Source organism: Canis aureus, chromosome 14 (assembly GCF_053574225.1).
Source record: "Canis aureus isolate CA01 chromosome 14, VMU_Caureus_v.1.0, whole genome shotgun sequence".
Lineage (NCBI taxonomy): Eukaryota > Metazoa > Chordata > Mammalia > Carnivora > Canidae > Canis > Canis aureus.
Genome location: NC_135624.1, coordinates 27,381,610 through 27,409,419, shown reverse-complemented (window position 1 = coordinate 27,409,419; position 27,810 = coordinate 27,381,610). Strand labels below are relative to the sequence as shown.

Below are 27,810 nucleotides of genomic sequence, written 5' to 3'. Positions count from 1 at the left end.
CTCACCAAGAAGTGGAAGTTCTCATCTTGCTTTTCTTTTATTTCATCTCTGCCCTTCTGCATGTGTCTGCTCTGTTCTAGTTTTGCTCAGAAGTATTATTCCATTTACTCATCAGTTGCATATGATTTGATGGCTGAATAATATTCCATTGTATATATATATCCTGGGGGGGGGGGGACAAGCAAAAATCTGGTTCATTGTGCAGCTCAAAGAAGAAATCCAACTGTCTCCTGGTCACCCTGGGGTCTGATTCCCTTAGATTGAGATGCATTCTTTGTTTGCTTAGTGGATCCCCTGTAAAAAGGGGGCCCCTTTAAAGTAGAAGGGCAGTAACATGGTGGATGAGTTAAAGACAGCATGCTTGGTAAATTGGGAGAAGCAACGATTAGCCTGAGTAGAGCATCACTTCATTTGCCCTGTTGGGAGGAGGAAAACCACAATGGAGCAGCATCAGTATCAGTATGAGTGACTCTAGATAGCAATAGGAGCAGTTATCCATCCAGGCAGCAGTGTTACAGTAGACAGTCAAGGACAACATGACAGTTAAAGAAGATCCAAGCAAGGGTGATGTCAAAGCTGAAGGGTTAAGTATCACTGAATTCAGTCAGCCTGACAGTGTGACTATAGGGTATTTACCCAGATGATGTCTTTCTTACCTGGGACCCCACTAAATGGATCACTAGCATATGTTCCACAGTGTTTTTCAAATTCCAGGTGGAAATTTATTATGGCTGAAAAGCCGGCAATGATCATTCCAACTCTCTGTGAGGCTCTTCTCAATGACCGTGGCCATGCACATATCTAATCTCATAATACAAGATAGGGCCCTCCCTTTCTACATTGTGTGAGCTGATATTTATGGGAAAACAGGCAGGCAGATAATTTTTCTTTTAAAATGTGCAGAGGCAGAAACAGGAACTTTATGTAAGAAAAAAAAAGTGGTCTTAGGAATATGTTCTCATAAGAAACAGAAGATCCCTTGGAATCAGCTCTTCTGGAAGCTACAGAGCTCACGTCCTCTCTGTGTCCTGTTTCCTATACTGTTCAAAGCTGGCAGACAGAGGAAGAGCAGAAAGTCAGGCCATAAGCATCCCTAACTCTGAAACCCACATAGCAGTCTTCTCATTTTTGCTGGGAGTTAGATTTAAAGTAAAGCTTTTCTTTGATTTTTGTTTCTTTATTAATTTGGGGCCTGAGAGTTTCTTTATATGTTCAGGCAGAGGCGAGAGGAGACTGGGAAAGAGAAGAAAAACAAATGAGTCTCTCTTCAGTAGTTTTTCTAGTGCAGGAGCTAAGCCATCAGCTCCGTTAGATTGGAGGCTGTTAGCAGCCCATTAACATTTAACAAACTTAAATGCAGTCAATTTCTATATAACCAAGAGTTAGAACCACCTCTTACTAGCCAATTGTTTTAATGTGGTGTTCACCTTGAGTTATGTTGGCCATATTTGTCATGGCCAATTCTTATATTAGAAAGGATGGGTTTGTACCCTGTTATCTACAGGTAGAAGAAAGTAGTAAAGGAGAGAGACCCATAATCATTAAAACCACCACCATCATCAATGTTGTCGCCACCATCACCACCATCATTGTTGCCACTGACCCGCTGCCATATGCCAGGCCTTCATGTAAGGTGCACCATCTAGTAAAAGATGTACCTACCCTATAAGGTAATACCAGAACTGTCCCTACTTTGCAGATGAGTAAACTGAGCTCCTAGAGGTAGTATAAATTGCCTAAAGTCACTGAGATGTTAAGTAGGGGGCTTGGACTGAAATCCAAGTCTTTCTAATTCCAGATTCTATGTTCCCAACGAAGATGCTGCACATATTCTAAGGGATCTGAATCCTAGGACTGGTCAACTTCTAAAGAGTAAATCAGCTCAGAGAGCACTGGACTAAGAGACTGAAGGTCTGTGCTGTAGTCCCAGCTCATCAATAAATAATTGTTTGGCTTTGGCAAGGTTACTTACCACCTGGTCCTCAGCTTCTCCATCTGTACCATAAAGGGGTTGGACAGATTGATCTCAGAGTTCCCTTCCAGGCCTCACTTTCTGCAACATGGTAATGTTAGGGACTGCCGATTTGTATAGATGTCTTCCAAGCAAAAAAATTAAGTGGTCTCAGTTTCTGCATCTATAAGTGGAAAGATTGAAATAATAAAGTCTCTGCTAAGAGAGGTCAAAATTCTGTCTGATAATTTTTAAAAAATATACTAATTGGGTTGATGATCAAACCTTGTGTTTAATCATTCCTAAGTCCAGCAAAAACTGCCACTCCCACACCCCTCAACCACAAGCAGGGGCACTCAAACCCCTGAGGATCTGCAGGCTCCAAAAGCCTGAAGCTGCAGAAGGATAAGCAATGCTTACTTTTATAATCACATTCTTTGCTTCATGAAAATGAATGGCTCTTCTACTAAATGGATCCTTTAAATAGCAATCTCTTTTAGAACATTTAAAAGTAATTCAATTTACTTCTTCAGAAACACATTTACCATACCAAGCAAGGCCCACCTTTATCTCCAACCAGATTTTTGAATAGTTACCAGTCTAATGGAAGCAGAGACATTTTATGCTTATAAGGAGAAAGATACAAATTTACTGATTGAAAGTATATTCATTGCCAGCCTATTTATTAAGCGCTGAATACTGGGCTAGGTCCTGGGGAAAAAAAAAAAAGTCTGAGCAATACTGCTGTGGCAACTTTCCATACAAAAATTTTTGAATTTTTAAAAATTTAGTTTCAGAGGTAGGATTCAGTGATGCATATGAGTTGCATATAACACCCAGTGCTCATTAATTCAAGTGCCCTCGTTAATGCCTATCACCCAGTTATCACTTCCCTCCACCAACCTCCCCTCCAGCAACCCTGTTTGTTCCCTAGAGTTCAGCATCTCTTTTGGTTTGCCTCTCTCTCAATTTTCACCTTATTTGATTTTTTCCTTATTTTCCCCTATATTCATCTGCTTTGTTTCTTAAGCTCCACATAGGAGTGAAATCATATGGTATTTGTCTTTCTCTGACTTATTTCTCTTAGCATAATACCCTCTAGTTCCATCCATGTCATTGCAAATGGCAAGATTTCATTATTTTTGATGGCTGAATAATATTCCATTGTATATATATCACATCTTCTTTATCTATTAATCTGTCAAAGGGCATCTGGGTTCTTTCCATTTTGGCTATTATGGACATTGCTGTTGTAAACATTGGGGTACATGTACCCCTTGAAATCCCTATGCTTGTATCCTTTGGATATCTGGTAGTGCAATTGTTGAGTCACGGGGTAGCTTTATTTTTAACTTTTTGAGGAATGTCCATACTGTTTTCTGAGTGGCTCCACCAGTTTGCATTCCCACCAACAGTGTAAGAGGGTTTTCTTTTCTCTGCATCCTTACCAACATCTCTTACTTTCTGAGTTGTTCATTAACTATTGTAACTGGTGTGAGGTGGTATCCCAGTGTAGTTTTGATTTGTATTTCCCTGATGCTGAGTGATGTGGGGCATTCTTTCATGTGTCTGTTGATGATTTATGTGTCTTTTTTGGAGAAATGTCTGTTCATGTCTTATGCCCATTTCTTGAGTGGGTTTTTTGGAGGTGTTGAGCTTGATAAGTTCTTTATAGATTTTGGATACTAGCTCTTTATCTTATATGTCATTTGCAAATATCTTCTCCCATTCTGTAGGTTGCCTTTTAGTTTTGTTGACTGTTTCCTTTGCTGTGTAGAAGCTTTTTATCTTGATGAACTCCATTTTTGCTTTTGTTTTTCTTGCCTTTGGAGACATGTCTAGTAAAAAGTTGCTGTGGCCAAGGTCAAAGAGGTTGCTACCTGTATTCTCCTCTAGGATTGTGATGAATTCCTCTCTCATATTTAGGTTGTTTATACATTTGAAGTTTATTTTTGTGTGTGGTGTAAGAAAATAGTCTAGTTTCATTCTTCTGTATGTGGTTGTCCAATTTTCCCAACACCATTTGTTGAAGAGATTTTCTTTTTTTCCATTGGATACTCTTTCCTGCTTTGTTGAAGATGAGTTGACCATAAAGTTGAGGGTCCATTTCTGGGTTCTCTATTCTGTTCCATTGATCTATGTTTGTTCTTGTGCCAGTACCATAATGTCTTGATGATCTCAGCTTTGTAATATATCTTGAAGTCAGTCATTTGTGATGCCCTCAGCTTTGGTTTTTGTTTTCAACATTACTTAGGCTATTTGGGGTCTTTTCTGACTCCATATAAATTTTAAGATTGTTTCAGCTCTAGGAAAAATGTTGATGGTATTCTGATAGGGATTACATTGAATGTGTAGATTGCTTTGGGTAGCAAAGACATTTTAACAGTATTTGTTCTTTCAATCTCTGAGTATGGAAGGTTTTCCATTTTTTTGTGTCTTCTTCAATTTCTCTCATAAGTGTTCTATAGTTTTCAGAGTACAGATCATTTGCCTCTTTCATTAGGTTTATTCCTAGGTATTTTATGGGTTTTGGTACAACTGTAAATGGGATCAATTACTTGATTTCTCTTTCTTCTGCCTCATTGTTAGTGTATAGAAATGCAATTGAATTCTGTATATTGATTTTAATATCCTGTGACTTTACTGAATTCCTGTATTAATTCTAGCAATTTTTGGGTGGAGTCTTTTGGGTTTTCTGCAGAGTATCATGTTATCTGTGAATAGTGAGAAAACCTTAACAGACCCATAACCAGCAAAGAAACTGAAGCAGCCATCAAAAATTTCCCCAAAACAAGAGTTCAGGGCCAGATGGCCTCCCAGTGGGATTGTATGAAACATTTAAAGAAGAATTAATACCTATTCTTCAGAAGCTGTTTCAAAAAATAGAAATGGAAGGAAAACTTCTAAATTCATCCTATGAGGCCAACATTACCTTGATCCCAAAACCAGACAAAGATCCCACCAAAAAGGAGACTTAAGACCAATGTCCACACAAAATTTTTAAGTCCAGTGTGTTGGTCGTTTATTTTTAAAGTATTAACTTAAAGCTTAATAAGTGCTATGAGAGGAGAAGTACAGGTTTTATGAATATGAACATACTGAGTGTGAGCATGTCATAGCAGATGTCTGAGATGAAGTGGTATTCATAGTAAGACCTGACAAATCAAAAGGAAATGGGTGAAAGCAGGTGAGTAGTTTGGAAGGAAAAATTGCCCCAGATGGAGTATAAAGCAAGCATAAAGACCCAGAGAAAACATGGCATCCTGAAGTAGTTCAATAGAAACATAAGACAGAATATCAAACAAATGAGATTATTCACGTGGGTAGGGACCATCTCAAAAAGAGCCACAAGTCATCCTGAAACCCTCAGTCTGAGTTACCTTGAGCTAGTCACTTAAATTTTCTGATTCACAGGTTCCTAATCTGGAACAGGAGGAGTTTAGTGGAGACAATACCTAAGGTCCCTTCCCACTATGAAATTAAATGCCATAGCTAAAGGCAGGGGATAAGATTGGGGAATAACTTTATCTGAACTTCAGTGGAGATGTAGAGAGACCACGTTAGTTGCACTCATTTGTTTATTCAGTAGTAATCTGTTTAATATTTTTAATGTGCCAGCTACAAAATTAGTAATCTGTTAGATTCTGAAGAGGGAGGCATTATACAATTACATTAAATAATTATAAAAGTAATTATATAGTAAAATTTTATGAAGGGCAATAAGGTTCAGGATATCTACTGTAAGCCTGTAGAATGCACCATCCTACATGGCTAAACATTAGGAATGTGTCAAGAAGAAGGAAAATCACCATATGTCACTTCCATTCAGCACTACACAGGAGATTCTAGCCAATGCAATAAAACAAGAAAAAAAGTATAAAGATCAAAAGGAAGAACTAAAACTGCTACTTTTAGCAGAGAATAAGGTAATCTAGGTAGAAAATCTCAGAATATTTCAAATAATTCTTTGGAACTAATAAGGTAGCTCATCAATGTTGAAAACATTGATGTAATAATAAATTATGATGTTATACAATTGTTACATCTGAAACTGAAAGTTTAAAATATACTTAGCCATTTATAATATAGGATCTGCATGATCTTTAAGGAAAAATTTATAGAACTTTTTAAGTACATTTAAAAAGAACTAAATAAATTGGTGATAACCATATGTATTGGAAAAAAAAACCCATATGTATTGGAGGAACCCACATAGGTATATGTCAGTCCTTCCCAAACTGATCTATAGACTAGATTCATTTCCAATCAAGATCATGAAAGCTATTCACAAACTTTGGAAACTTCCTAGCACTTATTTGTAATAGGAAACTGTTAAGAATACACATGACAAACATGATTTATATCAAAATTTATGAGACACCATAACAATTAGAACAGCATAGTAGTTGTTTAATAATAGGTAAAAATGACCAACAGAGAAAAATAGAGAATTCAGAAACAGATCCATGACTATTTGACACTTAAATATGATGAACAAGTGAGGAAAGAATGGAGTATACAATACACACTAGTGGAGAAATGAGTTATCTACTTTAAAAAGATGAGGTCTCTACATCCACCTTATTCCAAAAGATTACATATGGAATAAAAATCTAAATGTGAAATATCAAATCAATACACTCTATACCTTAAACTTACCCAATGTTATATATCAATTATATCTCAATAAAGATGGGAAAAAAACTAAAAAGGTAATAAAATTTGAAAAAGTAAAATTTATGTATACTAAAATGTATAACAATTTTTTCATGCCAAGGAGTATATAATTTCTGGACCTGGTCACAAAATGTCTAAACCCTAAGGGATTTTGTATTCGCCTATATTAACAATTTAAATTTCCACTTAATAAAAGATAACACAATTTTAGAAAACCAAATCTCAAACAAGCTTTTGGGAAAATATTAGTATACAAATTATGTAAATAATTCTTATCCATCAATCCAAAAATGCAAATGACCAAATACAAAAGTGGGCAAAATTTATAAATAAATAAGTCAGATAAAGAAACATAAGTGGCCAAGGGACACAAAATGAATGATTAAATAAAAACTACAACTGCAGATTCAAATAAAAGAAGAAGGGAAAGAAGAGAAAAGGAAGGAAAGCAAACCTTGTAATATAAAATGTTGGTGAGGATGTGGAGAAATGGAACCTTTCCATGTACGTTGGATGGAAGCATAAATTAGGACAATCAATTTGAGAATATTTTGGTTATATCTAGAAGGTTAAAGATGAATATACACCCTAGAGAGATCTTATATAGAGAGTTAAGAATTCATCTACAAGAATGGCAATGTAGTGTGGTTAATAGAGGTGAAAAAGTGGAAACCGGCCAAATGCTCCCAAAGGGGAACTTATTAATAAATTATTGTATAGTTGTATAATGGGCACTAGACAACAGTTAATGTGGATGTTCTGTGCTACATGTGTCAACATAGATAAATCTAAATATCATAATGTTGCACTCATAGAAAAGCAAGTTGCAAAAAGATCATAATTACCCCAGAGGAAGGAGTGTGGTGAAGAAGAAGAATGGGTTTATGAAACCTATCTTTTACACAGAAATATTTTTAAACAACTTTAAAAGACATATTCAATTTCTGTGTTCCATATTTCTGTGATTACAAGGAAAACAGAGACTAAATAGTATCCACAGGATTCAGGAACATGAATGTCACTAATAGTTGAACTTGGCACAAGGTAATTGCCCACAAAAGTTTTTGAATGAACTGTTGTAAGCAAATGACTGAATGAAGGGATGCATGAACCCTCTACTACTAAAATACCAGCCCAGACTACTTGTCTGGGTGGAAGGAAAGAGGATGGAAACATGACAAGGTAGAGCACTGAGAGAGTCTTTCTTTCATAGGGTAAGTATACATGTGTATTGAATATTAGCAATCTACTCTGATGGAGCAAATTATGCCAATATTTAGTAGCTTAAAATAGCAAGCATTTATTATCTCAAGAGTTTCTCATGGTCAAGAATCCAAGAATGACTTAGCGGAGTGGTCTGACTTAGAATTATTTTTGGTTTTACAGTCAATATCAGTTTGGATTGCTGTCATCTGAAAGCTTGAATGGGGCTGGAAGAATTATTTCCAATTTTCTCATGACTGGAAAATTAGTTCTGATGGTTGGCTGGAGGCCTCAGTTTCTAAACCTGTGGCCCTCCCATAGGCTGCTGGAGTGTCCTGATGTAGCAGCTGCTTCCGCTCTGACAGAGTGACCCAAAACAGAACAAGCAATAAGCCACAATGCCCTTAATAACTTAGTCTCTGATTATCACACACCATCACCTGCACTTTATCCCATTTTGTAAAATCAAGTTGCATAGTGCAGCCTACACTCAAGAGGAAGGGAATGAAGCCTCACCTCTTGAAGGGAAGAGGGTCAAAGAATTTATGGACATATTTCAAAACCATCACAATATGTTACAAGCTCTTTGTGCTGTGAGGGATACAAAGTTAGATGTGATTTCTGCTGTCCAGAGTTTAATCTTGTAAAGCAATTAAATCACATGCAAGGCAGTTCACATTCAGGACCTAAAAGAATAGGGACAATAGATGGACTGATGACAAATAGTAAACAAAGATGGAAAGAGCCTTACCTCAAGTGGTCAGAAGGCTTTGTGGAGGGAAGAGGACAAGACCAGGATCCTGGAGTATAGACAGGATTATGAAGATTTTCCAAGCAAGGAACAGCAGTGATGAATGCTTGAGATGATAGAGACTATGCATTCAACACATATTTTATTTGCCTTTATTACAGAAGACACCAGATTGTGCTGAAATAGGTGCTTATGAAGATTTTCCCCAGATAGATTAAAATTCATACACCATCCTGAGAGCCTTTGTGTTCTCTTAGGGCCAGGATTGTATATCGTTCATTTCTGTGTCCTCAGGAGCTAATGCTACACTTGGCACCATATAAGTTGTCCACAAAAGTTTTTGAATGAACTATGTATTGAAAAACAGAGTGAACAAGTGAGCAAATGACTGAATGAAAGGATCCATGACCCTCTGTTCCTGAAATACTAGCCCAGATTGCTTGTCTGAATGGAAGAAAAGAGGATGGAAACATGACAAGGGCAGAGCATTGAGATTTCCTGATGTATGCAAAGGCCAACACATATCTACAATGAATGCCAGCCTCCACTCTCTCAGGGGCAGGGGTCACTCTCTTTGGTCTTCCAAATTTCCCAACACAGGCGGTCCAAAAATCTACCAACTTCTAACCTTCTGTCTCCATATGAAAAGATGACCAGGCATAGACGCTGCCTCTCTCTGTTCCCTATTACTCAGAATTTATAAGCATTCCCTATCCCTCAGGATAACTCTTTGTTAGCTTCTGATCCAGAGCTTCCCTATCCCTCAGGATAACTCTTTGTTAGCTTCTGATCCAGAGCTTCCCTGTGCCCCCAGACTAGCATTATCAAAGTGTGACCTGCATCTGAAGACAAAAACAAAAAACAAAAACAATGATGTTTTTGTGGGGGTGAGGGTAGGTCTGTGCTCTGATACACTGTCTCAGAGATGCATAATGTATGCTGGAAGCCATGAAAATTCCAACAGTACAGAAATCAACTTAATATATATTTTTTTAAATTTGTTTTCCAAACTTGAGAATGATTTTTATTTTTTTAATTTTTAAATAAATTTATTTTTTATTGGTGTTCAATTTGTCAATATACAGAATAACACCCAGTGCTCATCCCGTCAAGTACATACCTCAGTGCCCGCCACCCAGTCACCTCCACCCCCGCCCACCTCCCCTTCCACCACCCCTAGTTCATTTCCCAGAGTTAGGAGTCTTTCATGTTCTGTTTCCCTTTCTGATATTTATTCTAATATCAATCATAATCATTATCATCATAATAATGTATACCAACTGCTTTTGTTGGTGAGGCATGGTGCCAAGAACTTTATATGACTTACCAATAGCTTCTCAAAAGAACATTATTCCATGGAAATCCTACTGTTCCCATTTATAGATGAGAAAAACAATGCACAAAGAGATTAAACAGGTGACCTCAGGACAAAAAATAAATTAGGAAAGAGCCAAGACAGGTTTGAATCTATGTGTGCTTGATTACAGAGGCTGTGGTTTAACACCAAAGAAATAATTCTGTGCCAGAGAAGATTTTTGTGGAAAAATCTTGTGCCCTACCTGTTCTTTGAGTACGTCCTCCTTCTTCCTTACCTCATCCCTTGTTGATGTGTCCCCTCTTACCTCTCATTAGCGACCATCTTCTAGTCATCTTTCCAGGTTTTCCTGCTTCATTGTAAGCTCTCAACAAATATCCCATGAATGGATATATCCTACCATGAGCAAAATCATACAAACATATATGTGTGTATCTTGCCAATCCAACACTTTCAGAGGTATCACTGTTAAAGAATATTTTATGTTTCCTCACAAAAAAAATTAAAAGAACCCATGCTGAGCTTCCTGACTGCCTCATTACCATATTCAATGTTCTGCATTCTAGAAGGGACCCTGTACACACTGTTCAGCTGATTAGTCCTCTCTCCACATTATTAAAAATGAGACACAGCCCCTTCCAGTGCAGCTCTCGATTAGATAGGATTTTACACACGAAGTTACACAGACACACGGACACACAGCAACACAAATAGACACACACACACGCACATACAGGTATCATAATGTCAGAAGGGCTATCAGGAAAATCTCAATGCACCCGTCTTTGCATTCACAAGAAGCAAATGAACATCAAATGGACCTGGGTTGATGAGCAGTTCTGAAATGGCAGGTGGTAATGAGCTTGTTAATTATTATCTAGCCACCCCTAGCTAGCCATCCTATCTGGCAACCTGGAAGATATGTTCCATCTCACCTTGAGAAGCCTCCAGTGCCTCTTCTCAGATAAAGACTGTCAAGCTGGTAACCTGAAAAATCTCTCCAAGTGACCTTCGGGTATCTAGGCTAATAAAGGAATTCAATGTGAAATATTAATGTCCCTCATTGAATGTGAACTTTTGACTGTGTCAAAGCCCTCACCAGCCTTCTCCACATGGTCCCTGCTTTCTCTGTTTTATTGTTATTATTATTGATATTATTCAGCCAGAATTCAGGCTGCCCTCCCAAAGCACTGTTACTCCCCCCTGGAAAGTCATTTATGTGCATCTTATAGCCTCAGAGATGATTAAAGGATGATTTCTATTCCCGTTTAGTCATTTGTCATTTTGCCTTGTATCATAAAAGTCTAGGGTGGTTTCCAGGGAGATTTAATCAAGTGATTGGAGTGGAATTTTACAAGATGTCTCTCCAGAGATAAGGTGGGGTTGGGGGAATGGGAGAAGCATAAGCCTGAGTCAGACTGGAATTCCCACCATTTCCTGAGAGTGCCATCCTGATCAAGCCCCTCCCCTTTGCACCTTGGTCACCTCATCTGTCGAATGTTATGATCAGTGAGCTTATATTCATAAACACACACAGCAGGTGCTCCATACGTGAGTGTTTCCTTCCCTACTCACCTCTAAAGAGGGACTCCGAGTGCTATCATTGCAGGAGTGTCTGTGACTCAGGTGAATAAAGTCTGGCCCCTGCAGAAGCCCAGCCAACTAGGCTAGGATGGTCATGGAGATGATTACAGGGGCTGACGGCAAAGCTTTCAGCATCCCTTTGGGGGAGGGGTGGTTGATGTGCACTGCAAGGAAGTTCATATCCAGATGGGGTGCAGCATCCTTTTCTGTCTCTTGAAATTACGTACTCCCTAAAGTCCCCAAATCCTTGTAGCCATGGCAACATGAGAATGACCAACCTAGATAAAGCTCTGGCCAGCTTCACTGGCCCATTGTTGGCCCATTGTTTTGAAACCAATGAGAGGCTAAGGGACCATCTCTGAATGGGAAAAGATGTTGGTTCCCATGGTCCAGCTGGGAGGTAACTAATACTGTAAGTGGCAGTCTTTTCGGGGGGGGGGGGTGCTGAGGAGCTGTAAGATGGATAAGACACAGCCCCCACATGTGCACATGTGAGGAGGGCTGTCCCAGGACTGCATGTGCCACGCTATGAATTTGGTATAGAGAGAGGGATGCCTTCTCCAAGAAACAATGTGATTTGAGGCTAAGCCTTGAGAAACACACCGGAGTTACTAGACAGGCTGCCTAGACTGAGGGGAGAAAAAGAATCCAGGGAACAAGTGTGAGAGGAAAGCTAGGAAGATAACTTGGGCCTCACATACAATGCTAAGAGGTCCTGCAAAAGGTTATCGTGGAAGTAGATTTAAGCAGAGCACAACAGGATCAGATGGGTTGTCCTTTCCTTTATATTTTAGAATTTTATTAACAAGCTTACGGTCTTAGGGAAACTTCTATTAAACATGTATATTGTTCCTGAAAATTTATAATGTATTTTACCATACATTATGGTATTTATTATTTAGTGAGGGTATGTGTAACACATCTAATACAATGAGACATCATTTAGTGCCCTATGAGTGGAAACAAAAGCCACCTATTCTCAGATATTTTCCTTCCTGTTTCCACCGGATTTAAAGGTCCTGCACCTGGAAACTGACCGATTTTTACCAGTTATTTATAACCATATTTAGTAATTTGTATCAGATACTTAGGGTTTTGCCTAATTTGTACTATGAAAAGTGGGACTGCAATAAGTATCCCTATCTATGCCCCCTACTAAATATATGCAAGAGTTTTTCTGGGTATAAAGGGATGCTTGTGTACAATGTTACCAGATAGTGCCCAATAGCTATTTTATCCTAGTACATGGTATAAGGTTTCAGTTTCTCTCCATCATCCCAGCTCTTGGAATAATTATACATTTTTATTTTTGCCATTCAGTGCAGAGTGGTAGCTCTTTGCCATATTAACTGTGTTGCCCCTAATGATTAGCCAGATCAAGTATTTTTCATACGCTTACTCATCACTCCTGTTTCCTCTTCTATGAACTCCATGTGCACAACCTTTGTGGATTATTTTACTTAGTTGTTCTTCTTTTCCTTACTAATTTGCAAAATTTATTTATGTATTCTGGACTCTAATCCTTTATTGGTTAAGTGTGTTATAAATATAATCTCCCAATCTGTGGCTTGTCTTTTAACTTTGCATGGTGTCTTTCAATTATGCAGGAGTTTTTAAAAATTTTAAGGTGGTTTAAGGTTATTGTCTGATGGTGATGGCAAACAAATTTCAGAAAGTCATGGGATCAAACTCTAAATTCCAAGCCCTTGTTTAGGGCTGCACTTCCAGGGAATATCTAAATCAGAAGTCAACATCATGCTCTAAGAACTGCAAATAAAGATTCATAGTGCCATAAATTTCCTCTTCTATAGGCCCTGGACCTGCATGACTCAGTTAAAATGCAAGGTTCAAAAATGAATGTCCTGTTTTTATTAAACCCAGAGGTTAGTGGCAGAAACATTTATCATTTTATAATTCTCTCAGAACCATCCAGTTTAGAGTGCACCCACAAAAGTAACCCTAATGAAATTATCTTTGAAGGAACCCAGTTTACTCATTTGGAATTAAGACTATATGATCTCTAAGTTTTCATTCAACTTAATATTCTACGGGCTGAGGTAAAAGTTTTACTAACAGAGTCCATTAGTGAGTCTTACAAGAGAACACAGTGGTCTTAGAGACGCACCTTTAATTCTTTAATTCATTCAATTACATTTTAAACAAAAGTACATTGTATTTTTATTATGTTGGTACCAGCTAAATTGAGAGAATAGAGTGAACAGGACAGACCTGTTGAGAGAAAATATATTGAGTTTACAAAGTAAATGCAGAAATGCTGTGGGTGGATGACGGGAATGCACACAGTATGCACCATCTTAGCTGGTGTGAGGGTCCATGCAAGACCCTTTTAAGGAAGTAACATTTGAGTAAAAGACCTGGCAAGACCCTCAGGAACTAGTCTGGTCAGAGACAGACAGAGACAGAGAGATTGAGATGGAGATGGAGATGACACAAGCAGCAACAGTGAGAGGGAACACAGCCAGAGGTGAAGCTGGAGAGGAAGGCATGAGGAAATTAAGACCTAAAAAGCCACTTCAGGAAACCTGGGACTTATCCTTAGTGCAAAGAAGAGCCATGTGGAAAAAGTTAAGTGGTGTTTTGACAGAGTCAGTGGCTAAACCAGAGGAGTAACATATAATGTACAGATTTAGGATCTCTTAGGATCAGTACATGATGGACAAGCAGCGAGGGGAAATCAGGTGCTCTTGATGATGATCCTGTAACTGAACTCTGGCTCCACGATAATGCTGTGTAACAACTACTCCAAAAACCAGTGGCTTCAGCCATAATCATTTATTTCATTAAGTCAATTGCAGATTGCCAAGAGTTGGCTGCTGGGCGTAGGCATGGTTCATCTGCTTCAAACTGTGGACCCAGAGATCCTGGTTCCTTGCTGAGGTTTGGACTCAAGTCTACTCCATGTGCGTCTACTTATTCTAGGGTTCAGTCTGAATGGGTATTCATTACCCTGGGGAAGCCCTTCTCATGGCCTGGGCAGAGATTCCAGGGAGCAAGTGGAAACACAGAAGGCTTCTCGAAGCCTAGGGTTACCTTGGCACGCTATCACTTCCTCCTCTTCTATGGTCAGTTCCACCTTCTTATTTCTGATAAACTATATATAACATAAAATTGACATTTTTAAGGGCATAGTTCTGTGGCTGGCTTATCCCACCTTATGGCCTTCAAGGGTCATCAGTGTTCTAGTATATGTCAGAATCTCCTTCATTTGTAGGGCTGACTAGCATTCCATTGTGTGTTTATACCACATTTTGTTTATCTGTTCTTCCATCAATTAACACTAGGGTTGCTTCTACCTTTTGTCAATTGTAAATGATGCTGCTATGAGCACAGCTGCACAAGTTATGCTTGAGTCTCTGAGTCTCTGAGTTCAATACTTTTTTGATGTTTATCTAAAGGAAGAATTGCTGTATTATGGTAATACTGCTTAATTTTTTGAGAAACTGTCACACCATTTTATAGAGTGGCTATACGATTTAACATTTCTACTAGCAATGCGCAAGTGTTCCAATTTTGCCACATCCAACATGCATTATTTTTTTTAGTTTTTTTGGTAATAGCAATACTAATGGATATGAAATGGTATCTCATTGTCGATTTGGTTTACATTTCTCTAATGATTAGTAATTTTAAGCATCTTCTCATGTACTTACTCATCATATATATATATATATATATATATATATAAAATTTGAAGAAATGTCTATTAAAGTACTTCACTAACTTTTAATAGAGGTATTTGTCTTTTTGTTGGTGGTGTGTGGGGTTGTAGAAGTTCTTTATATATTGTAGTTATTAATCTTTCATCAGATATGTGATTTGAAAATATATCCTCTCATTCCATGGGTTGCCTTTTCACTTAGATGATACCATTCTTTGATGCACAAAAGTTTTAGTCTTGATAAAAATCTAATTTATCTGTTTTTTGTTTTGTGGCTTATCCTTTTGGTGTTATGTCTAAGGGATCATTGCCACATTCAGCATCATGAAGATTTTTCCCTTGACTTCATCACTTTTTTCCTATGTTTTTTGTTTATTTATGAGAGAGAGAGTGAGAGAGAGAGTGTACTTACTCATGGGGGAGACAGAGGGAGAGAATCTCTGGCAGACTCCCTGCTGAGCATGGAACTGGATATAGAGCTTGATCTCACTACCCTAAGATCAACACCTGAGGCAAAATCAAGAGTCGGATGCTTAACCAACTGAACCACCCAGGCACCCCTGAGTTCATCTCTTTTAAGGGAAGAACCACTAAGTTATATGGCAAAGGGTGTGGGTAAAAGGAGTTAAAAATCAATCTGGATAACTCCCTTCTTTCTTTCAGGTGCTCACTGTCCTAATACCCTTTACTTGTTCTGTCCACATGCTTCTGTTCTTAGGAAGGAACCCAGCCAACTCTGAGGTGACAGTGATGAAGTCTTGTCTAAAATAACTGCAGTCCCAGGGATACTTTAATTTCAACCATGGGAAGAAATCTTAAAGGAAAGAAGACATACATTTGGCATTTTCTCACCTCTAAGTATGTGACAGAAACACTGCCACACCCTGAAGCCATAAATCAGAAAACTGCCCCAGTGGCCCACCTGCCACCTTTTCTGTATTCCTGCCTTTAGCACCAAACTGCTTTGTGAATAAAAGTTACCAGGACTCCAGTACACATAGGCTATGATAGAAAGGTGGCCACTAACTTAGCAGAACTTATTAGTGAAATAGGCAAACAAAATTCCTATAACTCTCATAAAGCTGATTCCCTCTTCAGAGAAGTGTGGCCTGGCCCCTCCTCTCATGTAACGGCAGGTAACTACTTTTCCTTCTCCTCCAGCTTTTGTTCAAGTTATATTTACACTGTATGATTTATTCCATAAAACAGAAGATATTTTCAAGAAGTCTTCTCCAAGTTTTGCCAAATCTTTTTACATTACATAATCTAGATAATAAAACAAGGTGCTTTCTTCCTGTCTTCTACATGTAAAGTCACAATGCTGAATATGGTATTTCAAGCTATGCTCCCTTACTACAGACTCTGATTTTATTTCTCCACCATCATCCTAAGGTGCTCTCTCTCTCTCTCTCTCTCACACACACACACACACACACAGTCACAAATCATTGGTTCATAAAGCAGAGGGATTGGAAAAGGGTTTTCCTGTTTATTGGTATTTGTTTTGTTTTGTCACAGAGAGTGCAGACTACGTACATCAAGCTTTATGTGTATGATGGATGGAGGATGGGATTAGAAGGGATAGCAATGAACCAAGCAGGCTGTGGGAGGACGTGGGTGGCGGCAGTGGGGGGTGGGGTGGGAGGTTGTGTCTGGAAGGGCTGGAACTGACAGGTAAGGGTGAGTTTATTGCTGACACAAGCTAAGGAAGAAGCTGGGTGAAAGGTACATAGCTGGTGAGATAAGTTCCATCCACCATCTATTGTAAGTCCGTGTCAGTCCACCCATTGAAGTGTGCTGTGAACACACAGTTGTAGGTATAAAAGCTGAGTGGCCTCTCCTGTGGTCAGGATGATAAAAAAAAATCCCAGAGAGGATTAGGGATAATGTAGAGTCTCTCTCTATCTATCTATCTATCTATCTATCTATCTATCTATCTATCTATCTATCTATATATATGAGTGAGGGTAGAGTAAAAGCTTTTTATGCCTAATTTGTTGCAGAAATTATTCAAGAATCACTCAACTGTGAAAATATGGCCACTGAGACACTGCCAAGGTTAGTATGAACCATTAGGATCCGCTGAGCAAATGCTAGCTATGTAATCAAAAACTGTGTGGTTGAAGCTTTAGCTTAAGTACAGATTTTTCTCGTCCCCAGTTTTAATGAGGGAATGGTGTGGGGTGGGGGTGGGCACGGGCTGAGGTGACCATGTTGCAGGTAATTGTGCTGAGCTGGATAATGTGCTTCCTGGTCTCTCTGTCAGAGAGCTTTTATTTTATTTTATTTTATTTTTTATTTTATTTTATTTTTATTTATTTTATTTTATTTTATTTTATCCCTCTCTCTTCTATCCCTCAGGACCTGAATATTCACCTCAAATTCTACACAAAAATGACAAAGGGACACTGATTTTGCTGGGGTTTTACTGGAGAGCTAGGAGTAGTCTCTTTTTCATTCATATTGGTCGATTCTTGGCTAAATAAAAGGGCATAAAAAAAGAGCTAAACAAAGCTTGAAAAGCAGAAATAAGGGGGAAGGGGAGCCAAATGGTCTCACGTGGACTATGAATTAATTGGTGTCACCAGAAGCAACTCATTTGATAACTCAGTGAATATTCTAGCAAGGACATATTTCACATTGTCCCCAAATTTATAATTATGCTTACTACACTCCAATGGAAATCTCTCCCCAGATTTTATACTCTCTAATGGCCATGTAATAAAAGGTAATATATATTCTTATACTAAGCAATAAATAGGGAGCACTCAGCAGTACTCTGTTCCTGAGGAAATCTCAGGTCTTCTGGGATGCATATTCGTTCACACAATAGGGAGACACAAATCAACATGGTGGCCAAGCAGACACGGGGTGAGTGATGGCTTTAGCTCCTAATGAAACCAAACCATGAAAGGCATTAGAAAGATTGATTGGCATTAAGTTAGCTGCCAATGTTAGCCGGGGTACCCCAGGCTGTAATGAAACTGCCAGGAGTTATTTATGGAGACATAGGGCTTGGGGTATAAGTTATGTCCAGCAGACTGGTCTTACAGACACACACTTGAACCTCCACAATGAATGGAAAAGCATATGCCCATATTCCATGGGGCTCCTTCATGCTGGTTGGGATGGCATGCTTTCCCAAGTATTTGTACCAGCCTAATAAGGGAAAGTTCCCAACTAGGAGGAAAATGGGCCAAGGTGAACATATAGCTTGAGAATGTTGACTTTAGGTTGGATAAGGAAAAGGTGTCAAAATCAACTCTAAATAATTGCTGATAAAAGGAAATCAAATAAATGCACACACACATATAAAATCATGCCCTTATCTAAGTCAAGAGATGAGATGTATACTTATTTTCAATGTTTGCTAATCTTTTCTGGACGTAGCTTCTTTCTTAAGGGCTAGAAAGGAGAAAGAAAAAGAAAACCAGCTTTGATCCTGGGTAATGCAACCAGGTGTTCAAGCTTTGGGGGCAAAGATCAGAGGAAGAAGGATGAACAGTGGATTTGGAAAGGGGAGTGGAATAACTCCAATATTGTCACGTTCTCCAACCCAGCTTTAAGGCGGTGGTGGTGTTCCACTTTAAGGTAAATGTGGAAAAAAAATTATGGGAGCATATTGAAAAATAGGACTTCTCAAGAGCCACTAGGAGCATGATTACACAAACTATAGTGTGGCCAAGAGACTGGAAATGTCATCCAATTAGAGAGTCTCTTTAATTTCCTGCTTTACTGGCTCCTACTGAAGAGAAAGGGTAAATGGTGTGTAGGCTTCGTGATCTAGAAGCTGACTCTCTTTTAATTTGTTGCCTCCTATTCCGCAAAAATGTAAAATGTTGTGGAGGAACCTGGGCACCTGAAGAGACAGGCCAGGTCACCAGTGGATACTGCAACAGCAGCTCATGTCTCTGAGAGGAAGGAAGAGAGGCCAAGGAGAGAACGAGGAATGGGCCCAGCAGAGTTCAATGCTGCGAGTTCCTTTCAGGGCTCCCTCAAATAGAGACCCTGTGACGGGGACTTGGGGTGGGTAGTTTACTTGGAAGGCGTTAACAAGAAACATAAAAGAGGAAGTAGGAGAGTAAAAAAGGGAATAGAGAAAAGCCAAAAATCTGAGAAAATGTATTGAATACATTTAGGAATCAACCCACTAGGGGACAAAGAGATTGGGCCATTGACCCACTGACTCCTCTTCTCCCTTAATTGAAAATTATTCCCACAAGATATTTCCAAGTCACTGATACTTGTGTTGGAACAAGCTCTGAAATGTCACAGAAGCCAGCAGATGAGAACAGAGATGAAGGGTCTGCAGGTGGCAAGCTATCGGCAGGCCAGGCACTGCCAACCAGAGCACCAGGTGAATTCAGGAGGGCCAAGGGGTTATGGACCAAACACATTATAATTCAAGTCATCCTGACTCATAATCTGAAAAGGCTGGATCTGGTGAGTGGGGCTAAGAATAGTCTTCATGAGGTAGAGGTGTCTGAGTGAGGCTAGTGAGAATGGAACCAGACATACAGATGCCAATTAAAAATCAAGGGTGTTATGCTATATGTTGGCAAATTGAACTCCAATAAAAAGAATTTAAAAAATAATAAAATAAAATAAAAAATCAAGGGTCTACTGGGGAGCCTGGGTGGCTCAGTTGGTTAGGCGTCTGACTCTTGGTTTCAGCTTGGGTCATGATTTCAGGGTCCTGATATCGAGCCCTGAGTCAGGCTCTGCACTCAGCACAGAGTCGGCTTGTCCCTCTCCTTCTGCTCCTCCCCCTGCTCTCTCTCTTTCTCTCTCTCATAAATAAATTCTTCAAAAAAAATCAAGTCTATTAACATGACTTGATTTTTGCATTAACTCTTGCCCAAGAAGATGAAACTATTTTTTGGGAAGGTAGTAGGCTGAGAAAGGGCCTACTATATTAGGTTCTAGGGCTGCTGTAACCAATTACCACAAACTGAGTGGTTCAAAAACAAAACCCACAAGAATGAGAGATGTATTCTCCTATAGTTTTAGAAGCTAGAAGTCCAAAATTAAGATGTCAGCAGGGCCATTTGTTCTTCAAGCCTCTAAAGAAGCTTTAGTTTCTGGTAGTTCCAACTATCCTTGGCATCCCTTGGCTTATAGACACATTATTCCAGTCTTAGCCTCCATCACCATAAGGTGTTCTGTCTTCCTTGTCTACATCTGTGTCTTGGTTTCTCTTCTTAGGGTTCTCCCTAAGCCAGTATGACCCGTCTTTAGGGTCCTCCCTAAGCCAGTATGACCTCATCTTAACTAATTACATCTGCAAAAACCTTGTTTCCAAATTAGGTCACATTCTGAAGTTCCAGCTGGACATGAATTTGGAGGATCCAATACACCAACTAAAAGACATCCATGTCAAATCTCTGGAACCTATGAATATTGTCTTATATGGCAAAAGAATGGATATTACCTTAAATGGCAAAATATGTATTTGAATTAAGGATTTTGAGAGGAGGAGTTTATCCAGGATTATCTGGAGGGACCTAAGTGCAATCACATGTACACTTCCAGGAGCGAGGCAAAGAGTATTTTGAGAGAGACACACTCATAGAGGAGCAGGCGATGTGGTGAACCACACATAGCAGAGGAAGATGGAACACAAGCTAAGGAATGCCAGTAGCCCCAGAAGCTGATTCTCCCTTCAGTCCTCTGGATAGAGTGGTGTCCCCAACAGCTGCTAGGATTTAGACTTGTGGCCCCCAGAACCGTGAGAGAATAAATTTATATTGTGTCAAGTCACCCAGTCTATTACAACAGCCTCAGAAAGCTAAAATAAAGAACTTCCTGAGGACCATTAATTTGATGTTAGAGTATTCCATTTTGCCTTAGGGGAGTAAAGACCCGTTCTTGGTGCAATAAATAACATCAAACAACTGTCTCTTTAAGATTTACTTTAAAACTACCAACCCCACCTAGCTCTAGTCACTCATCTTTAATTATTCTGTACCTATCTGTCCAACCCAATAATGCCCCTGCATCAAATGACCCAGTATAAACCTAACCCCATAAATTACTTCCTGTGCCTTCTCATTTCCAATAAATCTATTAAGATTTACCAAGGTAGGGGGGATCCCTGGGTGGCGCAGCGGTTTGGCGCCTGCCTTTGGCCCAGGGCGCGATCCTGGAGACCCGGGATCGAATCCCACATCGGGCTCCCGGTGCATGGAGCCTGCTTCTCCCTCTGCCTGTGTCTCTGCCTCTCTCTCTCTCACTGTGTGCCTATCATAAATAAATTAAAAAAAATTTAAAAAAAAAAGATTTACCAAGGTAGTGATCTCCCTTACTGTAATATTTTGGGGATGCCAGCTTTCAACACCTAGCAGCATGGGATACAGGCTTAGTAGTAAACAAGGGCAAAACAAAGGTTTGAGACTCCTGCCAAGACATTAAGTCTCCATAGATATTGAGAAGATTGATCTGTAGCCTCTGAAATAGTGATCTCCAAATGTGGCAGCACACCTTCATTGGTAAGTGATTTTTAAAATTACAAATATCTGACATATGTATTTATGTTTATTTTTTCTAGAAAGTATTTACAATTTCTACCTTTGAACAAACACACAGGGATGCCCGGGTGGCTTAGTGGTTGAGCATCTGCCTTCAGCTCAGGGTATGATCCTGGGGTCCTGGGATGGAGTCCCGTATTGGGCTCCCCACAGGGTGCCTGCTTCACTCTCTCCCTCTGCCTATGTCTCTGTCTCTCTCTGTGTGTCTCTCATGAATAAATAAATAAAATCTTAAAAAAAAAGAAGCATAGACAAAAATACAAAATGTAAAGGTTTGAAATAGAAATAAAATGAAAGCAACTGCTTTAAAATGATTTAGGAAGATTATGAAAAAACTTTGAAATATGCAAAAGATCACTAGGTATCTTTTCGGTGGAATGCTGAGCATTATCTCACAAACCCTCCAGAGTTATCTGATTCTTTAGAGCTTTACACCTTTGACTATCTTGGACTCAGCTGTTTTACAACTCTGTAAATTGTAAAAAACTGATGATAATGCAATCATTTTTTTGCCCAGAAATGCAAATGCAGAATTTTGTCCAGTAGAGATACAATTGATTTGTGTCCTATAGAAATATACAATTTTCTGTGCTCTAGGATATTAACCAGTTTTTTAACTATTAGGAAATTCATTTTAGCATTTCTGCCTGACTAAAAATGTCTACTTTCCAGATTTTCTTTGGACTAGATTAATCAATTTATGGGTTCTCCCATTAATTGATAAAGTAAATAAAATCTTTGACACACATTCACTTTACATATTTATGCTGGTCATAATTTTATCTTTAACAAAGTATTCTTTAACAAATGAATAAATATGTCTTTTTAAAAAATTATCTTTTAACAAATGAAGATAAATATGTCTTTTTTAAAAAAATCTTGATTTAATACTTTGTGATACACTTTAATCTTTTGTGATGCACTCAATTTGAATGTCTGATTCTACATTTAGTTAATTTTGATACTTGGTTTTAATGGATGCTATAGCTGGAAAATTACCTTCGTAGAGATGAGTTGCTCCAAATGTGGTATTACGATGGTCGTTATTCACTCCCACTTCAATTATGCAAATATCTGTGACAAAACAACAACGTCTCTCTTCCCTGATCTTAATCAGTTATTTTTGTAAACTGATAAGAATATGTTGTTTTTCTGTGTAAAGTATGTGTATAATCAAATGGGTTCATATACCACTGAAACTTGTTATTTAAAATATTTTTAAATGGGTTAAAAATGTAGTTTCCCAGTTTAATAACTCCAGATGTGAGAGTCACCATAGTTCTCACATATACTTCATTCTTCTTTTAAAAGACTATTTATTTATTTGAGATAGAGAGCAAGAACAAGAATGAGAGACAGAGAGAGAGAGAGAGAACATGAGCAAGGGAGAAGGGCAAAGGGAGAGGGAGAAACAGGCTTTCCACTGAGCAGGAAGCCCAACTCAGGGCTTGATCCCAAAACTCTGGGAACATGACCTGAGTCAAAGACAGACACTTAACCAACTGGGCCACCCAGGCACCCCTCACACATAATTCATTCTTAAGAGAGAAATAATATAATGTTAAAATATATCCCCATATTCATTTTTTGGTGTTCTCTCCATAATGCAAGTTTCATTTAAAAAAACAGTGATATTTTATGCTCATTGTTAAATCATCATCTTTACCTGGAAGGGATAGGATAGGTATATTAACTTATTTTTAAAATATATATGCTGGGTAGTATAATGCTGACTAATGCTGACTAGTATAAGGTGACTATAATGGTCACCTTTTACCACAAAAAGACAAGAATTTTTTTAATGTGTTATGGACTGAATTGTGTCCCCCTGAAATTTCCATGTTGAAAACCAAAATCCCTTTACCTCAGAATGTGCCTGTTTGAAGATACGGCATTACAGAGTTGACTAGGTTAAAATAAGGACATCAGAGTGGTGTCTTATCCAATATGACTGGTGTTCTCAGAAGAGGAGGATACCAGAAATGTGATGCACATAGGGAAGACTATGTGAGGACACAGGGAGAAGGCAGCCAACTGCAAGTCATGGAGAGAGCCCCCAGGGGAAGCCAACTCGGCCAACACCTTGATCTTGGACTTCCAGCCTCCAGAAGAGTGAAAAAATATATTTCTGTCTTTTAAGCCACCCATTCTGTGGTATTTTGTTATTGCAGCCATGGCAAACTAATTCAATGTGTAACTCATCTTTAAGTGTGGCAAGACTTATCAAATATTTGCTGAGAAAAACAGTAAACATCTTGTGTTACAAAAGATGCTCATCTCTATATATAATATCATAGAGATCATTCTACTTAGAGTCGTCCATATAATTTATAAATTCCCTTAGTAAAGGAATATAAACTATATAACATAACACATAAACTTCAAAATGCTGCAGTACACCAAGAAAGCCAGAGAATGAGTAGGGTCACCATTGTCAAGAGCTCTACATTATGGAATTCCCATTATTCCATCTCTGACACATATGATTATTTGACCTAAGTTCTAGATGAGAGCTCTGGATGCCCAGTGTCAAGTCATAGATTAAATAACTCTCAATCTCTTTCTTTTTCTTAAAGATAAAAACAAAATACAAATAAAAATTCCAAAATTTTCCTGCCATACTCCAAAGAATCAGTTTTGGATCCTAGGAATACCCCCACTTGCCTTGGAGAGCATCACTGTAGGCAATGAGAAACTTTGTAAAATCTAAGTTAAAAAGACATTATTTAAAATGATTACAGGGGTGTCTCGTTGACTCAGTCAGTGGAGCATCTGACTCTTCCTTTCTTTTTTTTTTTTTTTTTTTTTTGACTCTTCCTTTCTGATCAAGAGTTGGATGCTTGGGTCATGAGATCAAGCCCCTTGTCAGGCTCTGTGCTCAGTGGAGATTCTGCTTGAGATTCTCTTTCTTCCCTCTCTCTGTCCCTCTCCTGCTTTCACTCTTTCTCTTTCTAAAAATAAATAAATATTTTTTAAACTGATCACATTGGTGGCTCTATAGAAAATGAATTATGAGTGGATGTGAATTAATGCAGTGGAGCCAGTTGAGAAAGAGGCTGATGCAATTTTTTAAGTGAGAAACAATGAAGAATGTAAAATTAGAATAAAAAGAAGGAGACAGATTCCCAACATGTTACAGTCAAAGCCAGGTTGACTGGATTCAGGCAGCAGATCAGCTGTGGGGTGAAGAGGGAGAATGGTAAATGAAAATGTTAAAGTTGGGGCACCTGGGTGGCTCAGTCAGTTGGGCATCTGCCTTTGGCTAAGATCATGATCCTGGGGTGCTGGGATTGAGTCCTGTGTGAGGCTCCCCATTCTGCAGAGAGTCTGCTTCTCCCTTTCCCTCTGTCCCTCCCCCTGCACGATTTCTCTCAAATAAATGGATAAAATCTTTAAAAAAAAAGAGAGAAGAAAGAAAGAAAGAAAGAAAGAAAGAAAGAAAGAAAGAAAGAAGAAAGAAAGAAAGAAAGAAAGAAAGAAAGAGAGAGAAAGAAAGAGAAAGAAAGAAAGAAAGAAAGAAAGAAAGAAAGAAAGAAAGAAAGAAAGAAAGAAAGAAAGAAAGAAAGAAGAAAAAAGTTGGATTCAGGGTTCTGGGGTTTGGGAATGGGAAAGAATGGTGACCGTTAAGAAAAGGAATGAGGTACAAGTAATATATTTTGGAAAAGAGAAAAAGCACAATTTCCATTTTATTCCTGTTGAGCACAAGGCACTTTAGAACATCTAGGTGAAACTGTCCACTGTGGAGTAGGATATTTGTGTCTGCAGTTCACAGAGGGAGATGCAGTTAATTTTGTATTAATTAGAGAAATGATGGGGTACAGAGAGAAGAGACTATCACTGTAATTTAAGATCACAATTAAAACAAAATTAGAGTCAGTTCTCAATATTCTAGTGTCCATTCAATCTTGTCCTTAATTTTAACCAGTCCACAGGGACAGAACTCTGTAATTGCATAGGACCTGGCTGGTCTGCCAAAGATCCTCCCTTTAAGAAAGAGATGGATAAAGTAGGACTGCAAAAAAGGAGACAGGCCTTGCCTCTAAGAGGATTCAGTGTCTGAGTAGGTTCTGTGCCCCAACACAAAACTGACCAGTATACCTCGGGGGGAGCTTGTAACACAACTCCTTCCTTCTAGGGAACTACACCCATCCCCCATCCTTGGTATACCTTAACCAGCGTTCACCTGCCCCTTGGTAAGAAAGAGTTAATTTTGTATATTTCAGAGTCATCAGGATACTAGTAACAGCAAAAGTCAATGGCATGGGTAGACTCACAGAACAAGGAAATAGCAGGATTTTCAAATAGTACTTACTCTGTCTCTTAGCTGACACTTGAGAAGAGAGGCCAACTGTTCCCATACTCCAAAGCAAGTGATGGGCCACCTAGTCAGGGTCTGAAAGGAGTTTCCAAAAGATGATTTTCAACCCCTGATCTAATATCCCTCCTCAGAAACAACAGGGTTGGAGTTGGAAAGCTTTTAAGAGAGAATTTCCTTAGGAGAAAGCTGTTTGAATCTGTGGCATTGCTTTGTCACCCACTCAAAAGGAATAAAGGAGGGTAGTATGCCCTCTCCCCTCACATAGTAAAAGGATCTTCAAAGAAAGCACTTAGAGAATTTTATTGGTACCCTCTGGAGTTTGGGGGACACATAGGACTGGTGTCTGACACAGAGCCCAGAAGTCTAAAAGCCAGAGACTGTGCTATCAACCCAAGGCTACAAGGCAGAGAGAGTTTGAGCTGCACAAGGAGTTAGCTACACTTCTACCAAATGAGAACGAGGATGCCTAAGAGTTTCTTGGGAATGAAAAGAAGGCCACATGGCAGAAAGGCATCACATTTCATAATCATTTCAAACCATCCCTCAGAGCACCCAGAGGGGTGATGTGATCTGCTCAGAGAAGGACCAGTGCAACATCTCAGGGAGAAAGTCTAAGTCACCATCCAGACATTAACATCATGCTGTGATGTGGTTGCTGGCCACATCATTTTTTGTGTGTGTGTGATAAATCAATTTTATAATGTTGTCATGGAGGGTGACCAGTACTGGGAGGAAGTCACAGGCAGAGTGTGGAGACACAGAATCCGGGGTGGCAGGGAAAGCCTTTAAATATGGCAGTCAGGGCAGGTGTCATTGAGGTGGTGACATTTGGGCAAAGGCTCAAGAGTTGGCCATGAGGACATCTGGGGACAAGCATTCTAGGCAGAGGGCCCAGCCAGGGCAAAGGCCTGGAGGCCACGGCATGGAGCATGTTGGAGGAAGAGCTCCAGTCCAGCTAGAGCAGCATGCGGGAGGGCAGTCAAGGTCAGAGAGGAACCTGGGGTTCCTGGGGGCCCCTTCAGGCTGAGGGAGTGTGGAGCCTTGCCACGGCTCAGATCGGATGTGCAGCCTCAAAAGGAAGCTGTCTCTTCCCATCAGAAAAAGAAAAGCAACTGGACAATCCTAGTGGGTTGAATCTTCAAGGGACTGGTGGACATACCCCATAAGGAAAATCAACATTGATCATTGATTAAATCCAGAGAAGCTAGTGCTAAACTATATGGCAGCATCACACAGGTAAGACTTTTCCTGGCTCTTGACTTCCTTCTGCCACAGCTCTGGATGAGAGAGAAAGAGAAAGAAAGAGAGAGAGCAAGAGAGAATTCAAGTGAGTGAGAGCCCTCCGGATGAGAGAGTGATAAGGAGCAAAGTTCTAAGTTCGGAATCAAAGAAGAGGTGTAGACTTCCCAGTGTGGACTTCCACTTAGAAGGATGAGCTTGGGTGAGGAAGGGAGAATTCTAGCTTCCAATGATCTATGGAGTTTTAATTATCAGTTGGGACTGGCCATGTTAATGATTCAGATGAGTCCATTTTGTGACTTAAAATGATCAGAATAATATTAATTATCTGTTGAGTAATCAGCAAAGTCATGGACTGGCTGGCCCTGGATTCTATTCAAGGGCAGGGAAGAGCAAGTCCCACAAGTCAGATGGGAAAGGGCAGTCAAGGGAGAAATCAAGTTCCCTTCTCCTGTTCTCCATGGAGGGGTACTCTTTCAAGGTAATGGCTCCAGGAGATTAGATGGAAAACAGAACATGTCCAAGAATAATGAATGTCTCCTAGAGCTGTGGTGTCTTAGGTGTGG

The 27,810-nt window shown here is 39.2% G+C and overlaps 2 long non-coding RNA genes across 6 annotated transcripts in view; one reads left to right on the top strand and one right to left on the bottom strand.

The window, feature by feature from the left end:
* LOC144283311 (uncharacterized) overlaps positions 1 to 11,731 on the bottom strand; it is an 83,305-nt gene extending 71,574 nt beyond the window's left edge. For 2 of the 3 annotated variants that reach the window (XR_013351770.1, XR_013351769.1), the window contains exons 1-4: positions 11,473 to 11,731; positions 10,833 to 10,921; positions 10,205 to 10,293; positions 1,973 to 2,135 (exon numbers count right to left, since the gene is read on the bottom strand). This is a non-coding gene — a long non-coding RNA (uncharacterized LOC144283311). Of the gene's footprint in view, positions 1 to 1,968; positions 2,136 to 10,204; positions 10,294 to 10,832; positions 10,922 to 11,472 lie in introns of all 3 variants that reach the window. The other variant, XR_013351771.1, reaches the window with a different exon arrangement.
* Positions 11,732 to 11,785: 54 nt separating this feature from the next.
* On the top strand, positions 11,786 to 21,381 carry LOC144282876 (uncharacterized). Of its 3 annotated transcripts, XR_013351287.1 has the most exons (5): positions 11,803 to 11,893; positions 15,879 to 16,018; positions 17,164 to 17,218; positions 18,551 to 18,751; positions 20,468 to 21,381. It is a non-coding gene; the product is annotated as an uncharacterized LOC144282876 (long non-coding RNA). The 3 variants fall into 3 exon arrangements; XR_013351285.1 differs by lacking the exon at positions 18,551 to 18,751 and having other exon boundaries at positions 20,468 to 21,375; XR_013351286.1 differs by lacking the exons at positions 15,879 to 16,018; positions 18,551 to 18,751 and having other exon boundaries at positions 11,786 to 11,893; positions 20,468 to 21,346.
* Positions 21,382 to 27,810: the final 6,429 nt, after the last annotated feature.